This window comes from Pipistrellus kuhlii, unplaced genomic scaffold (assembly GCF_014108245.1).
Source record: "Pipistrellus kuhlii isolate mPipKuh1 unplaced genomic scaffold, mPipKuh1.p scaffold_m20_p_15, whole genome shotgun sequence".
NCBI classification, from domain to species: Eukaryota; Metazoa; Chordata; class Mammalia; order Chiroptera; family Vespertilionidae; genus Pipistrellus; species Pipistrellus kuhlii.
In genome coordinates this window covers 14,968,308-14,981,958 of record NW_023425460.1, presented here as the reverse complement: position 1 = coordinate 14,981,958, position 13,651 = coordinate 14,968,308, and the positions used below count along the sequence as shown (strand labels likewise).

The window sequence follows — 13,651 nt, the reverse complement described above, 5'->3', positions numbered from 1 at the left end:
GTAGCTGGGCCAGTCACAGTGTGGAAACGTCAGATGACCATTCCATAGGCAGAAGCAGAGACAAAGAGACGGGGTCTTTGCTGGGACTATGAATGACAAATTCCTCTGTGCCTGTCATATCAGAACGGACATGATTCAGGCTGTAAGGTAGTACTGGCAAATGAAATGTAAAGGGAATTTTTGGAAACCCTACAACTGCTAGACCTGAAGGAATGACAGCATTTCTGCTCATTGGCAAGGGTTGTGGAAGAGAGATTTGCAGGCTGGGATGCAGGCCCTGTATATCTTGAATGAAATTCTGAGGTCAGCCACCTGCTTCTAGTCCTTTGCCTGCTTATATGGCTAATATAACTCTATTGGTACCTTATTCAACTGAATGTATTCAGTAACATTAATATTCATGACACCTTGGTTGCAACAGGGTATGTAGTGACTGGGATGGCTCACTCCTGGGATCTGTGGGATGATTGACATTGCAGTCACATGGATTGTCCAGAGAGCTCTTACTATATTATCAACATCTATTCTAAAGGTGCTTCAATAGTTATTTTCCCTTTCCTCCAAAGGCCCCTAAGTGCTTTGCATGTGTTCCTCCCTCTGATGGATAACCTTAAGAACAAATTGGCAGTGAGCTGTGCCTCCACACAACAGCTCTCTTCCTTATACCATGCTTCTCTCAAGCGATATAAGAATATACAGAATACAGAAGCGTTGTTTATGGAAATATAGAGGAAAACATTCTGAACATCTACTTTTATCAACTCTACATTTTTCTACTTAACATTCATCTTTTGGTTCATTTGTGTTATTTTAAAAAATATTTTTTATTGGTTTCAGAGAGGAAAGGAGAGATAGATAGAAAAATCGTTGATGAGAGGGAATCATTGATTGGCTGCCTCCTGCACACTATACACTGGGGATGGACCCCACCAACCTGACTGGGAATCTAACCATGATCTCCTGGTTCAGAAGTTGCTGCTCAACCACCGAGCCATGCCAACCAGGCTGTATTTTTTTTTTTATTTTTATTAGAAACACATACCCGCATTAGCAAAGATAAAAAACGAAAACCTTGTCAATCATAAAAAGGAGTTGATTGTCTAAATGTTTTTTTTTTAATCTAATTGGTTTTATCTAAATGTCTTTTCTTGCATATTAGCTTGATTTTTCTTCTCTACATACTTTCAAGAAAAATTTGTTTCTTCAACCTATCAACTAACATTTATTAAGCTCTTTTTTATGTATATGATCCTTTCAAAGCTCTATTGGGATATAGGTTTGTTTATATAGTCCTTCCATAGTATATCTTATAATCTGCCCCCGCTGGTTTGGCTCAGTGGATAGAGTGTCAGCCTGTGGATTGTAGAATCCTGGGTTTGATTCTGGTCAAAGGCACATGCCCCGGGTGTGGGCTTCATCCCCAGTGCGTGCAGGAGGCAGCCCATCGATGATACTCTTTTAATTATTGATGTTTCTCTCTCTCTCTCTCCCTCTCCCTTCCTCTCTGAAATCAATAAAAATATATATAAAAAAGAAAAAACCCTCCCAGTCCACCTGGGAAGAAACCTGTCTATCCATGGCAATGTCAGTAGAGAGTCATTGCTTCTATTGTTAACGGTGACAAAGAGAGGCACAGGTAGGTCCCCTAGAACAGGAGAAAAGAGCTCCCTGAGGGACGGTGCAGAAATAGGCTTCAGGGAGGGGAATCACGCATTCATCCACTCAACAGTAATTGTGCCAGTTGTTGAGCAGCTTGCTTGGACCAGGGTGATGGATTAGAAAAGCACTTTGAGGAGCTCACATGTAAAGAGGCAACAGGTAGCCAGTTATAATCCAAGTGTAGGTGATGGGGAAGACTAAGCAGTTTGCATAGTAAGTGTGTCCTAAGGAGATAAAATGGAGGCGAGGGAGCCTGAAATCCAGCCTCTAAACTCTCCTCAAGGGGTGCCCTGAAATGAGAATATTGCAGAGACTTTTGTCACCAGAGGGGGTGCCTTTTTGCAAATCCTGGCAAGGTGCCTTATGTACCAGTGGGTACTCTGAGTATGATCAATATTTTTCTATTTTTAAATTTACTATTTAGTTCACATACAATAAAATCCACTCTTATTGGTGTACAATTTTATGAATTTTGGCAAATTCATAGAGACATGTAACCACCACCACGATCACACCTCTAAAAACATTCCCTCCTACATCTTTGTAGTCAAGCACTGTGTCATCCCCACCCCCTGGAAACCACCAGTCTATTATCTGACCCTATAGATTGTGTTTTTCAGAATGCCATATAAATGGGATCATGCATTGTAGACTCGTGTGTGGCCATTTTCACTTTTATAATGCATTTAAGATTCATCCATATGGTCCCATGCATTGGTTGTTCCCTTTTATTGCTGAGTTGTGGTTCATTGAATGCGTGTACTACAGTTTGTGTATCCATTCTGAAGTTAAGGGACATTCCAGTTATTTCCAATTTTTGGTGATTATGCATAAAATCGCCATAAACATTTGTATATTATGAATATAGGTTTTCATTTCTTTTGGGTAATTATCTAGGAGTAGGATTGCTGGGTTGTGTATTTAACTTCCACATATATATTTAAATTAAAGAGAAAATAAAACTAAGATGGAAACAAATTGTTTGTAGTGACTCTACCACGTTGCATTCCTACTAGCAACATGTAAGAGTTCCAGTTATACCATGTCCTTGCCATTGTTGGCTTTTTCTTTCTTTCTTTTAAAAATGTACCCATTCTGTTAGTCATATAGTGGTATTTCATTGCGATTTTAATTTGCATTTCCCTAATGACTAATTATGTTAACATTTTTTATGGACTTATTTGCCATCAGCTTGGTGAAGTGTCTGTTGAAATCACTTGTCCTTTTTAAAAAATGTGTTTGCTTGTTGAGTTTTTAGAATTCTCTACAAATAGATAAAAGTCCTTCGTCTGATATGTAACTTACAATTATTTTCTCCAGTCTATGACTTATGTTTTCCTTTCCCCAGCTGCAGCTTTCTCAGAGTAAAAATTTTAAATTTTGAGAGTCTAATTTGTTAATTTTTTTTCTTTTATTGATTGATTGCACTTTTGGTGTAGTATCCCAGAACCCTTTGTCTGACTTAAGGTTATAAATATTTTCTCTTATATTTTCTTTCAGTTTTCTAGTTTTAGGTTTATATTTAGGTCTAGTATCCATGTTAAATTAATTTTTGTATGTAGTTTAATGTAAGGACTGAAGCTCTGTTTTTCTTTTCTTTTTCTTTTTTCATATGGATGTTCAATTGTTTCAGCGCCATTTATTGAAAGACTATGCTCTCTTCATTAAATTGCATTTGCCTTTCTGTTAAAATCAATTGGCCATGTTTATGTGAGTTCATTTCTGGGCTTGTCTTCTGTTTTATTGATCTATGTCTCTCCTTTCTCTAGTCTAAGTGTGCTAAGTCCTAAGCTAGCAGGAATAGACATGGGGGGTGGGGGTGGGGGTGGGGAGGGATGCCATGTGGGCGAGGAGGATGTGGGAGGGGCAAGGAGAGTTGGAGACTTTGCAGGGGCCATAACCTTTATGCTGAGGTCTATATTGGCTAAGAGTGAGTCAGTGTACATATTACAGGCCATTTCAGGCCCTGGGAACATCATGCGGGAAATCTGGAGGGTGAGTGAGAGAGAAGTGGGTGGGGAGGTTATAGGATTCTCAGTGAGGCTGGAACAGAGGGTGAGAGGCCATTAGTCCCCAGCCAGAGTCAGGTCAAGGGAGGTGTGGATTTGATTCTGAGGGTAGGCTGGAGTGTTCGTTTCAGAGGAGGTGTGTAAGCAGGTCTCCAGGCTGAGAAAGAACACTACGTTCGGGAGTTCCCTTGTCTCTATCTCTAAAACAGGGAGTTCTGCTTCTTAAAAAAAAGCAGACCCCACTCCCAGCTCCCCAGTCACCTCCCAGAGGGAACAGCCTCCTCAGCCCAGTGCTGACACCACCTCTTTACAGGTACCTGTGGGAATTGAAGCTGCTCTCCATCCCCCCATCTGGCCTTGAGCTCTGTAGGGAGGCGGTGATGAGTTTCTGTGAACTCCCTGGAGCAGACCTGCAGGTGGCAGCCAAACCAAGGCTCACCTGGCTGAAGCTACTCACTTCTCTGCTTTCAATTCAGAGCGGCTCTAATATTGCAGCAATTTGGTGTCTGCATAACAACAGGCTTGTTTTTAAATCCCTGGAGTGATATTCTTTAAATCTTTTGGAACCAAACCTGCCCAATAGAGTGTAACATGTTTCTCAATCATTTGGGCCACATTCCCCCTCCCGAATGGGTGTTGTCTCCAGTGGGAGTGTTTTCGGTGTCTGTGGGTCACTGAGAATTTGGTTCCGATTTTCTCTGGTAAGCTGAAGGAATAGCCACGCATGCGGCTTGAAGGGAAGTAAGGACAAATGCAGGAGACACCCCGGAGGCAGGCAAGTTGGAACCAAAGAAAGACCGAGAGGGCTGGGGTGGGGGGTGAACTGGGTGCCCACCTGCCCAGCATCATTCCTGAGGCATGCCTCAGCTACATCAACCTCTTTCTCAAAAATATTCTTTCCCCACTGCTCCTGCCTTCCAGAATTCTGCCATGGAGGACAAAGCTTTCCACAGAATTCAACTGTTACTGCCACAGGGAAGCCATCTCTCTCCTACTTTCTCCCTCCCCTGTCTCCCAGGTTGTACACTCACTCACGGCTCTGTGCAGCTTTCCGTCATGGTACTGTTCACAGTGTGTAATCACACGACTGTGTGTAATCACACGACTGTGTGATAATATATGGGGTGGGCAAGGTAGGTTCACAGTTGAGAGTATGTGAAACAGTTTATTCTTCTATTATACAGTATTTATTAATTATTGTGTTATTTTCCATGGGAACAACTGTAAACCTACTCTTGCTCACCCCTCTATTTGACATATTTCCTCTTCCAGATGGTAAACCCTGGGAAGGCAAGGGTTTTTTTGTTTTGCCTAATTCTGTGTCCCACAGGCCTGGCATAGCTCCTGGCACAACTATGGCACCATTATTTATTGAGTGATTCTATGGTTATATAAACAGAAAGGAAATACAGGCAGGAATTAGACTGATCTGGGTGGAAACCCTGTGCCTGTCACTTGTCCACTATGTATACTGGGTACACTGCATAAACTCTCAAAGTCTCCGTTTTTTTCATCTGTAAAACAGGGAAAATAATGCCCATTTTGCAGGGTTGTCATGAGGGTGCAGTGAGAAAAATTTATGCGAAGAGTTCAGCACAGTGCATGGAATGCCATGAGCGCTCTAATATGATAGCTACTTTCACTTCTATTGGGGTGCCTTCATATACAATTTGCCAGGAGAAGCAACATGGTTGTGAATTCACCAGGAGATGACATGACTAAATAATAAGCTGTCTAGGTGAAACCATTTCCTGGTTTAAAGAGGAATGCAGTTGGATCATTGATACAAGCATCAATTAGACACATACGTCCCAACAAGCCAGTTTGGAAAGAACTGTGTCCAGTGCTGCCCTCCATGACGGAAGAGTGCTGTGGCTCAAGGGAGCCGATGATGAGAAGGCTGAGGAGCTGCTGTCCTCGCCCTGAGAAATGTTTTCAAACTGCTGCATTCATGCTTTATATTATTTTAAAAGCACATCTTTTAAAAGTGTTTTTAAATATCAGGGATATTCAAAAGAGCTGAAAAGTAGAAATGGTCCAAAAGTCCATCTACTGATGACTGGATAAACAAAATGTGGTATAGGCATATAATGGTACATTATTCAGGCATATAAAGGAAGGAAATACTGATCCATGCTTTAACATGGACAAACCTTGAAAACATTATGCTAAGCCAAACACAAAAGGACAAATACTGTATGACTCTACTTATATGAGGTTCCTAGAATAGTCAAATTTATAGATACAGGAAGTAGAGTAGTGGTTGCCTATGACTGGGAGTGGGGAATCGGGAATGACTGATGGGTGTGGGTATGGGTGTCTTTTTAGGGTGACAAACATCTTCTAAAATCAGTTTTACAACCATGGATATGTTGACACCATTGAAGCATACACTGTAAGTGGCTGAATTGTATCGGATATGAATTATACATATCACAGTAAAGATATTAAAAAATATCAGGAATAGATCAGTGGTTCTGAACCCTGGTTGTACATTTCAATCAATTGAGGAGGCAACCAATGAGAGCAGAATATCTGGGAGGTGGGGCATGGCCCTGAGCATTGGTGAAACAGAGTTGAGAGCTGGACTGGATGACTGAGGAAATACATTTTTATTTTTCTACCTCTAGAGGACCTACTATGGGCAAAGAATGGGCAATCCATTTGCTCTTGTTTTTATAAGTCTGTGTGTGGGAGGTAATTTCTGTTCAGTTCTGCTGGAAGGCAGAGGAATGACTGAGCTACGTGGCTTTACTAAGGTCTTTCCCATTTAACGATTTTGCGATTAAATTTATCTGTGCAAATGTGATATAAAGAGACAAGCATTTGTTCTAGTGATGTCTGGAGCTTTAGTACAAGTAGAAACATTCTGTTCATTTAGATGTACTAAACAGAGGTAATGACAAGGTAATAACATGAACATTGTCATGCTAAAATTGTACTCCCCACTCAGATAAATTAAAATGATTAAGGTTCAGGAAGAAACTTTTGTTTCATTACTGCACTCATCACTATCAATTTCATGATTAGAAACAATTAATTGTCTGTTATTCTCCATGCTGGAGGGGGCAAGTTAGACATGCCTTGTTAGGACAACCACCGTGTTTTCTGAATGTCCTCGTCAAAATCCTTATGAAGGCTGGCCAGGACCTATTTGTATTGCAATAACCTTTTAAAGAATGAAGAGGATCGCTGATATCTTGAATTTGTAGTGCAATAAATAATATTGGATGCTTTAAAAATAAACACGTTAGAATGCACGATGTCATCCTATTAAACTGGACTTTCAGAAGGGCAACTCTAGTAGCACGAAAGGAGGAGGAAGAGAAAAAGGACAGTTACAGTTATTGAGCTTCTACTATGGGTCTGACACAAAGTTTAATGCTTATTATGCAGTACACTGTTTTGTTCTATCCCCAGTCATGTTTCTAGTTAAGCATTGTATTTTTTTTCTTTTTTTCTTTTCCTTTTTTTACTGATAAGGAAATGAGGCCTGGGAGGCCAGGCCAACTATTTTGCCCCAGGCCCCAAGCTTGTAAGTGGAGGTCCTGACCCAGCTGCTTGTAATGCTGCCAACCTGTCATTCTGAAGAAAGGCCAGATTGCTTCTGTTTGACAGCTCTGCGTAGGAAGGAGCACCGAACATTAGATGACCCAATTTCAAATTCTGTGTGGTCCCAGGCAAGCCGCATCCCAGTCTCCTGAGCTATAACAGGGTGAGAACATTTGCCTTGTGGGATTGTGAAGAGACAAATGAGCTAACGTAGGTGGAACTTGGCACGGCATTGGTGGAACATTACAAATGTCAAGCCAGCAATTTCGACTTTGGGTTTCTCAGCTGTGGAGTCGCCTGCGTTGAAGAGGAGACCCATTGTAAAATTCACAGCCTCACACTGACCACCTTCTTTGAGGACTCTTTGCGCCTGGGTCGGACATGAAAGCCCAGGTTGCAAAAGGCTCCCTGACTGGGCAGGTATTTTGGTCTTAAAAAGAATTATTTTCTTGCCTTGAGTTTCCAGTCTATAAACCAGGAGGAATATTTTGAGCACCTGCTCCGTGATGGGTGCTCTGGGAAATCACTGTGTCTTTGAGGAATTCAAACATGCAGTTTCAGAGAGCAAAGCAAACACATGGGAAACAATGGTGCCAGAAGACACGGCATTCACTTAAAATAAAGAGCACATTCACGTCGGGGAAATTCAAAAGTGCTGCAGGATGAGTGGTGGAAAGTCAGTCCCCTCTCGCTTTCCGGCCCTTCATGCTCTGATTCTCGTTCCCTCTCATCAGTTTCTTCATATTTCCTGGAGCGATTCTTTCTATATGCAAACATCCAGGTATGTATGGCACCTTCCCTATATATACTACAGTATGAGACATACCGTAATACTGTTCTGCAGTCTGGGTTTTAAAATTCATAACAGAGCTCAGATCTGTGCTGCACAGATGCCTATTGATCTCCCCTATTGTCTCTAGTGGAATTCCTTTGTATGAAAGCGCCACACTTTACTTAATGGCCCCCTATCAATGGTCTTTAAGGTTGTTTCCAAGCTTTTGCTGCCTGAACAATGCTGCAATGAATTCTCCTGGCAAAATACCATAATCAAGGGCTAAATCGTTTGGTGCAGTGTAAGTGGTTCTCAGTTCGCAGCATGGATGTAATGGCATTGGGGTTGGACAGTCTTCTGTCCTGCAGAACTGTTTTGCCTGCTGCATGTGTTTGGCATTTCTTCTCCTGCCCCCAGTTCCACTATGCTCCCAGTGTGACAACCCACAATGCCTGCCCCATGCCATTTCTCAATGCGCCATGGGGGATGCCAGTGCCCCACACTGGAACCGGTCCAAATACAGGGTGTTAACAGCTGGAAGCCTGGGGAAGTGAGGAAAAGGGCATCTAAACAGAACTGTGAGGATTGGCACGGGCTTTGGGAATAACCCGAAAAGCACCAGAGGCAGAGTCACTCGCCTAGGGATTCCCTGTCTCTCTCTGCACACACTTGTTTGTGTCCAGAAAGATGGTGCCTTGTCTGGGACCTGGAACACTCCTGGGTCCTTGCTTCAGCTTCTCCCTCCAGGCTGCCACACTGACCCTGGGTCTGCAGGGCCCTCCAGCTGCAGGAGTGGAGGTGCTGGCCTGGGGACTGCTCACAAACAGCTCAGGGAGAGGCCTCGACACAGCTGGAACGGGCCACCAACTGGGCTGTTGACAGATTATGCAACGTTTGAGTTTTCCCTCTGCCCCTTCTGTGCCAGTGAATCACAAACTCCCAGGAAGTCAGTGCTGGAAGGGACTTTTAATATAATCTTGATGAGAGGAGTCAGATTGGTGTTTACATCAATTAGATGCACAAGAGTCTACAGGGAAGAGGTGTTAGGGCCTGGGAGAGGAGACAGGGATGGACTCAAGGCCATGGGAAAAGTGATCACAATCAGTAGCTTCCTAACTGGATTTTACATAAAAATTACTCGAAAAAGTTACGAAAAGGAAACAATGCAGATTCTAGGCTTCATCCCAGACCAAAGAAATTAGATTTTTTAGAACCAGGGTCTGAGAATCTGTATTTTTATGATGATCTTCAGGTTATTCTTATTCCTGGTAGTGGCCAGACAATCAAGCTTGGGAAGCTCTGACTTAAATAGACTCCAATCCAATAATCCCCACATCACAGATACAAGTGTTGGAGGGGCCTGAAGTGCTGCTTTGCTGGCTGGCTGTCCTGTTGGTAAAGGGAGTGGATAATGGGCTAGGTGGTTAATTATGTTGGCATTTATTCATTCTGAAATGTTTACAAAGTACAATAATTATAAGTCAGATTAGGTTTGATGCTCACTGACTTTTAAGGAAGAGCCTATCCTCAAACAATGAGAGAGAGAGAAGGAGAGAGAGAGAGAGAGAGAGAGAGAGAGAGAGAGAGAGAGAGAGAGAGAGAGAGCGAGCGCGCGAGAGCGAGAGAGATGCCTATTTCAAAGGTTAATCAGAACAAAACACAGCATGATTAGCTGGAATCTCTAGCAAATGATGAGAGAGCATTGCTTTGGGTGGCTGTTTTTCTGGATTTAGAATGTGAAAGCAAACTTCTCAGAAATAAGAATCCTCCTAATTAAGAGCCCTGAGTGGAACTGATATTCTGAGAAAAGATCAATTCTTTTCCTAGACCCGAGTCTTTTCTGGCTTGCCTGGCAGTTTCCAATTTTTTGCCTGTCTTGCTGGAAAGATCTTTTCAATTGTACATTCAGAGATCTTGCTCCACGTGGGCACATAATCAAACTGGACCCTTGTCTAGTCTCACTTCAGTGCCTACAGACTTTCCCCCTACCTTCTGGTGGTGCTGAGTCTTGCAGCGTCCACAGAACTGCTCTCTCCCTAGCTAGGGCTGTGAATTTGGGATTCTTTCTTGGCAATGGGGTGGGGCTGACTAACTATGTGACCTTGAGAAATACTTTTCTATGTTTGCTTTTTGTCCTTCCAGGTTTATTTCCACTCTGCCCTATGCCCTGAGAAGCTAATTCCTGCACTTAGCATCTCTTGGGCTTCCTTGTCAGCTGGCTTTCTGCTGGGTTCAGCCAGTGAGAGTCCCTTCCCTGCTTGTCGGTAGCCTTGGGCCTAGGGATGACCCTCCATGACCAAATGTCCCCTTGCACAGCGGCACACCCAGGGCTCTCATCTCACTGAGCTACCCTGGCCTCACCTTCCCGCCTACAGGTGGTGATGGCTCCCTCTTGGTTGTCTCTGGATACTCTGCCCACCCTTGGTGTTCCCCTGACCTTTGAGCGCCTCAATAAATAATCCCTTTAAGAAAGTTTCGTCAGTCGTACACTATGAGAGAATATCCATTTTTATCCACGACCCTTCCTAATAGGCTTTTAAAAAGCTATCAAATGGGGAATCAAACCTTCCCCTGCCTCTCTCAGTGTAACTGCGAGGATAATGTGGCATCATGCTGCAGCTGGGATGACTATTAATAAGGTCTGGGATATCTTTATAATCCTAACACATTTTAGACACTTTTCATTGTTTTATATTTACACAGGAAGTGCTTGATTAATTCAGGAAGCAGAAGTGAAGAATGATGACAAGACTGTTTACCTCCTTTCAAGTATACAGACTCACTGTGTTTTTGGAAGGTACAGAAGTGTCTAGTTTTATTGTCTTTGTTATTAATAGAAATTCCTTCCAGATCTGGTAACAGGTTGATATATGGCCCTGTTTTTCAAAGTTGTATTAAATTTTCTAGGTCCCATAGCTATTTCCTGGAAAAGTTAGAAGTTATATTAAAGGTGTGGCAAGATTTTATTTTAATTTAAAAATTATTGAAAGCATAAGCATAAAGCGTAAAGGAGGAAGAGAATGGTTTGCCTACTTAGAGCAATCACAGAAGCATTTGAGTGGAGATCTGAATGACAGGAGGGAGCAAGACTGGCATATGTCTGGGTGCAGGGCATTCCTGGCAGAGGGAACAGCAAGTGCAAAGGCCTGGAGGCAGGAATGGGCTTTCAAAACAGCAAGGAGGTTAATGGGACTGGAGAGGAATGAGTCAGAGTTGGTAGTAAGAGCTGAAGTCAGAGGGAGAATTGGGTGCAAGATCTTGAAGGATCCCATAGGCCATTCGAAGGTCTCTGACTGGTCCTTACAATGATGGGAGATCCTGAAGGGTTTGGAGTAGAGTAACATGATCATTTTATTAAAAAGCCTCTTTGGTGGTTATGTGGAAAATTCCCTGGTGGGGGTAAGGGTAGAGTGAGGGTGATTATTTAGAAGGCTTTTGGAGTAATTTGGGAATAAATGGTGATCACTTGGTCTAGGGTTGTCTGCAGTGGAGGTCATGAAAAATGGTTAGATTCTTTCTGAGTATATGTTGAAATCAGAGGTGGTAGATTTTAATCATCAATTGGATGCAGAGTATGAAAGAAAGGAGTTAATGATGACCCTGGCTTTCTCCCGAGCCATGCTGGTTAAAGGATACTTAAATGAATGTCTAGTTAAGGTGATTTTGCACCCTATGGGGCATTTGATAAGATGTGGACACAGTTTTGTTTATCACAACTGGGTGGGGAGTGTGTATTGCAGAAATCTAGTGGGTCCAAGCCAGGACGCTGCCAAACCTCTTAGAATACACAGGACAGCCCCTACAAAATAGAGAATTATCTGGCCCTAAATGTCAATAGCGCTAAGGCTAAGAAACCAGGATTTATGGAGATTACTGCTTTTTTCTTTTCTCAGCCTCTTTCTTCTCTGGGGTCTGTTCTTTCCCCTCCAGACAAATTCCTTTGCTGCTTCCTGTAAGAGCTAGGAAATGATTGGCTCACTTCTTCCCCCCTCCTTCCCACCAAATGTGACCTTTATGCTCCCACATCCAAATTAAATTCATTACACACAGTCTCTTTGTCTGAATTTCACATTTCCAGGTGAAAGAATTTCATTGGCCCAGAGTTATCCTTGTTCCAATCAGGCATGTCAGAAGGTGGGCTCAAGTGGGTCCCTGTCCACTTAATAAAGACTGATATTCTGAGACAAGAAATTTCACTGGAGTGTCAAATATATGAACTGAGAGGATTCAACCTAAAGATCTGACTCCTGGGAGCCCTGCTTAGCCCACAGAATTGCCAGCCTTCTGCAGTTTTAGCCCAGTCTTTAAAACTAGCAAGAGAAGGAAACCATGGGCCAGGAGGAATGGCTAAGCATCGCCTGAGCATATTCAAAATCCAGATCCCCACAGAGCTGGACATAAAGAAGGCTGCTTGCTGTGTTTTTCCTTTCTCTTTTTAATTGAATTTGATTCCAGAAAATCTTCAGTGAAAATCATCTGAAGCAACAAACACTCAGAGCTAGTGACTAGCATGAAAAAGAATAGTGGGGAGAGAGCATGGAATGCAGTGTGCACTTATTGCAACACACGGCTCTCCTCCTGGAATTGCATTGGTTTTATTACCTGGGCAGGAACTGGTTTTCAGAGAGAAAGGGGCATTCTGCAGATGGCAGCATATTGAAATCATTGTCAAAAAGAGAGGAGATTATATCAGACTCATATTGAATCAAACGTTCAGTTAAGAATTAGTCTGAGATTATTTTTCCATGCAGTAAGGAGTGTTTTAATATTTCCAGCCTGCTGTTCCACATGACTAATGCACTTCTCACAAAGCAATGTCTCTGAGGGCCTCAGAAGAGTGCTAACAAAAACTGTCACAGCAGCAGAATGATGATGAGGATGGAAAGGTAGGCTGAGCAGGCCCAGGGAAGTGATGGCTGACTCCTGGCTTGGGGAAAGCAGGAGATCCTGGTGACCAGCATGTCTCCTTTGCTGCTCCTGCCCATCCCCTTGGAAGTACTTGCATTTCTTAGATATTTTTGGTAAGGCTTTGAAAAATCCTTGTAAGAGGGCAGATACTGTCTAATAATTTAGCCACAAGAGACCTTTGCATTATAAAAATTTTTATTAGGATGTAATTTATATATAATACAATCCACCCATTTGAAATGTACAATTCAAAAAAATGTATAATTCAGTGGGTTTTTTTTTTTTTTTTAGCATACTAGTATTTACAGAGTTGTGCATTTATCAGCACAGTGCATGTTAGAACATTTTCATTATACTCAAAAGAAAATTTGTACTAATTTTTCCCAAATTCCAGCTCTAGGCAACCATTAATTGACTTTCTGTCTCTATAGATTTGCCTCTTTGGACAATTTCATATAAATAGTGTCATGCAGTATGTAATGTTTTGTGTCTGGATTTTTAAATTTACCATAATGTTTTTAAGATTCATTCATGTTATAGCATGTATCAGTGCGTCATTATTTTTTATGGGTGAATAATATTCTCTTGTATGTATCTATCACACTTTATCCATTCAATTATGAATATTTGGGTTGTTTCTAGTTTTTGGCTGTTACATATAATGCTGCTATAAACATTTGTGTATAGGCCACTTACACTTTAGCCTAGTTAGTTCAACTCATAAAGAAAACCGCTCTAGTAGTCTGCCACC

General features: G+C 42.1%; 1 pseudogene; it reads left to right on the top strand.

Moving 5' to 3' along the window:
• LOC118719007 overlaps positions 1-13,651 on the top strand; it is a 146,507-nt pseudogene that overhangs the window by 10,502 nt on the left and 122,354 nt on the right.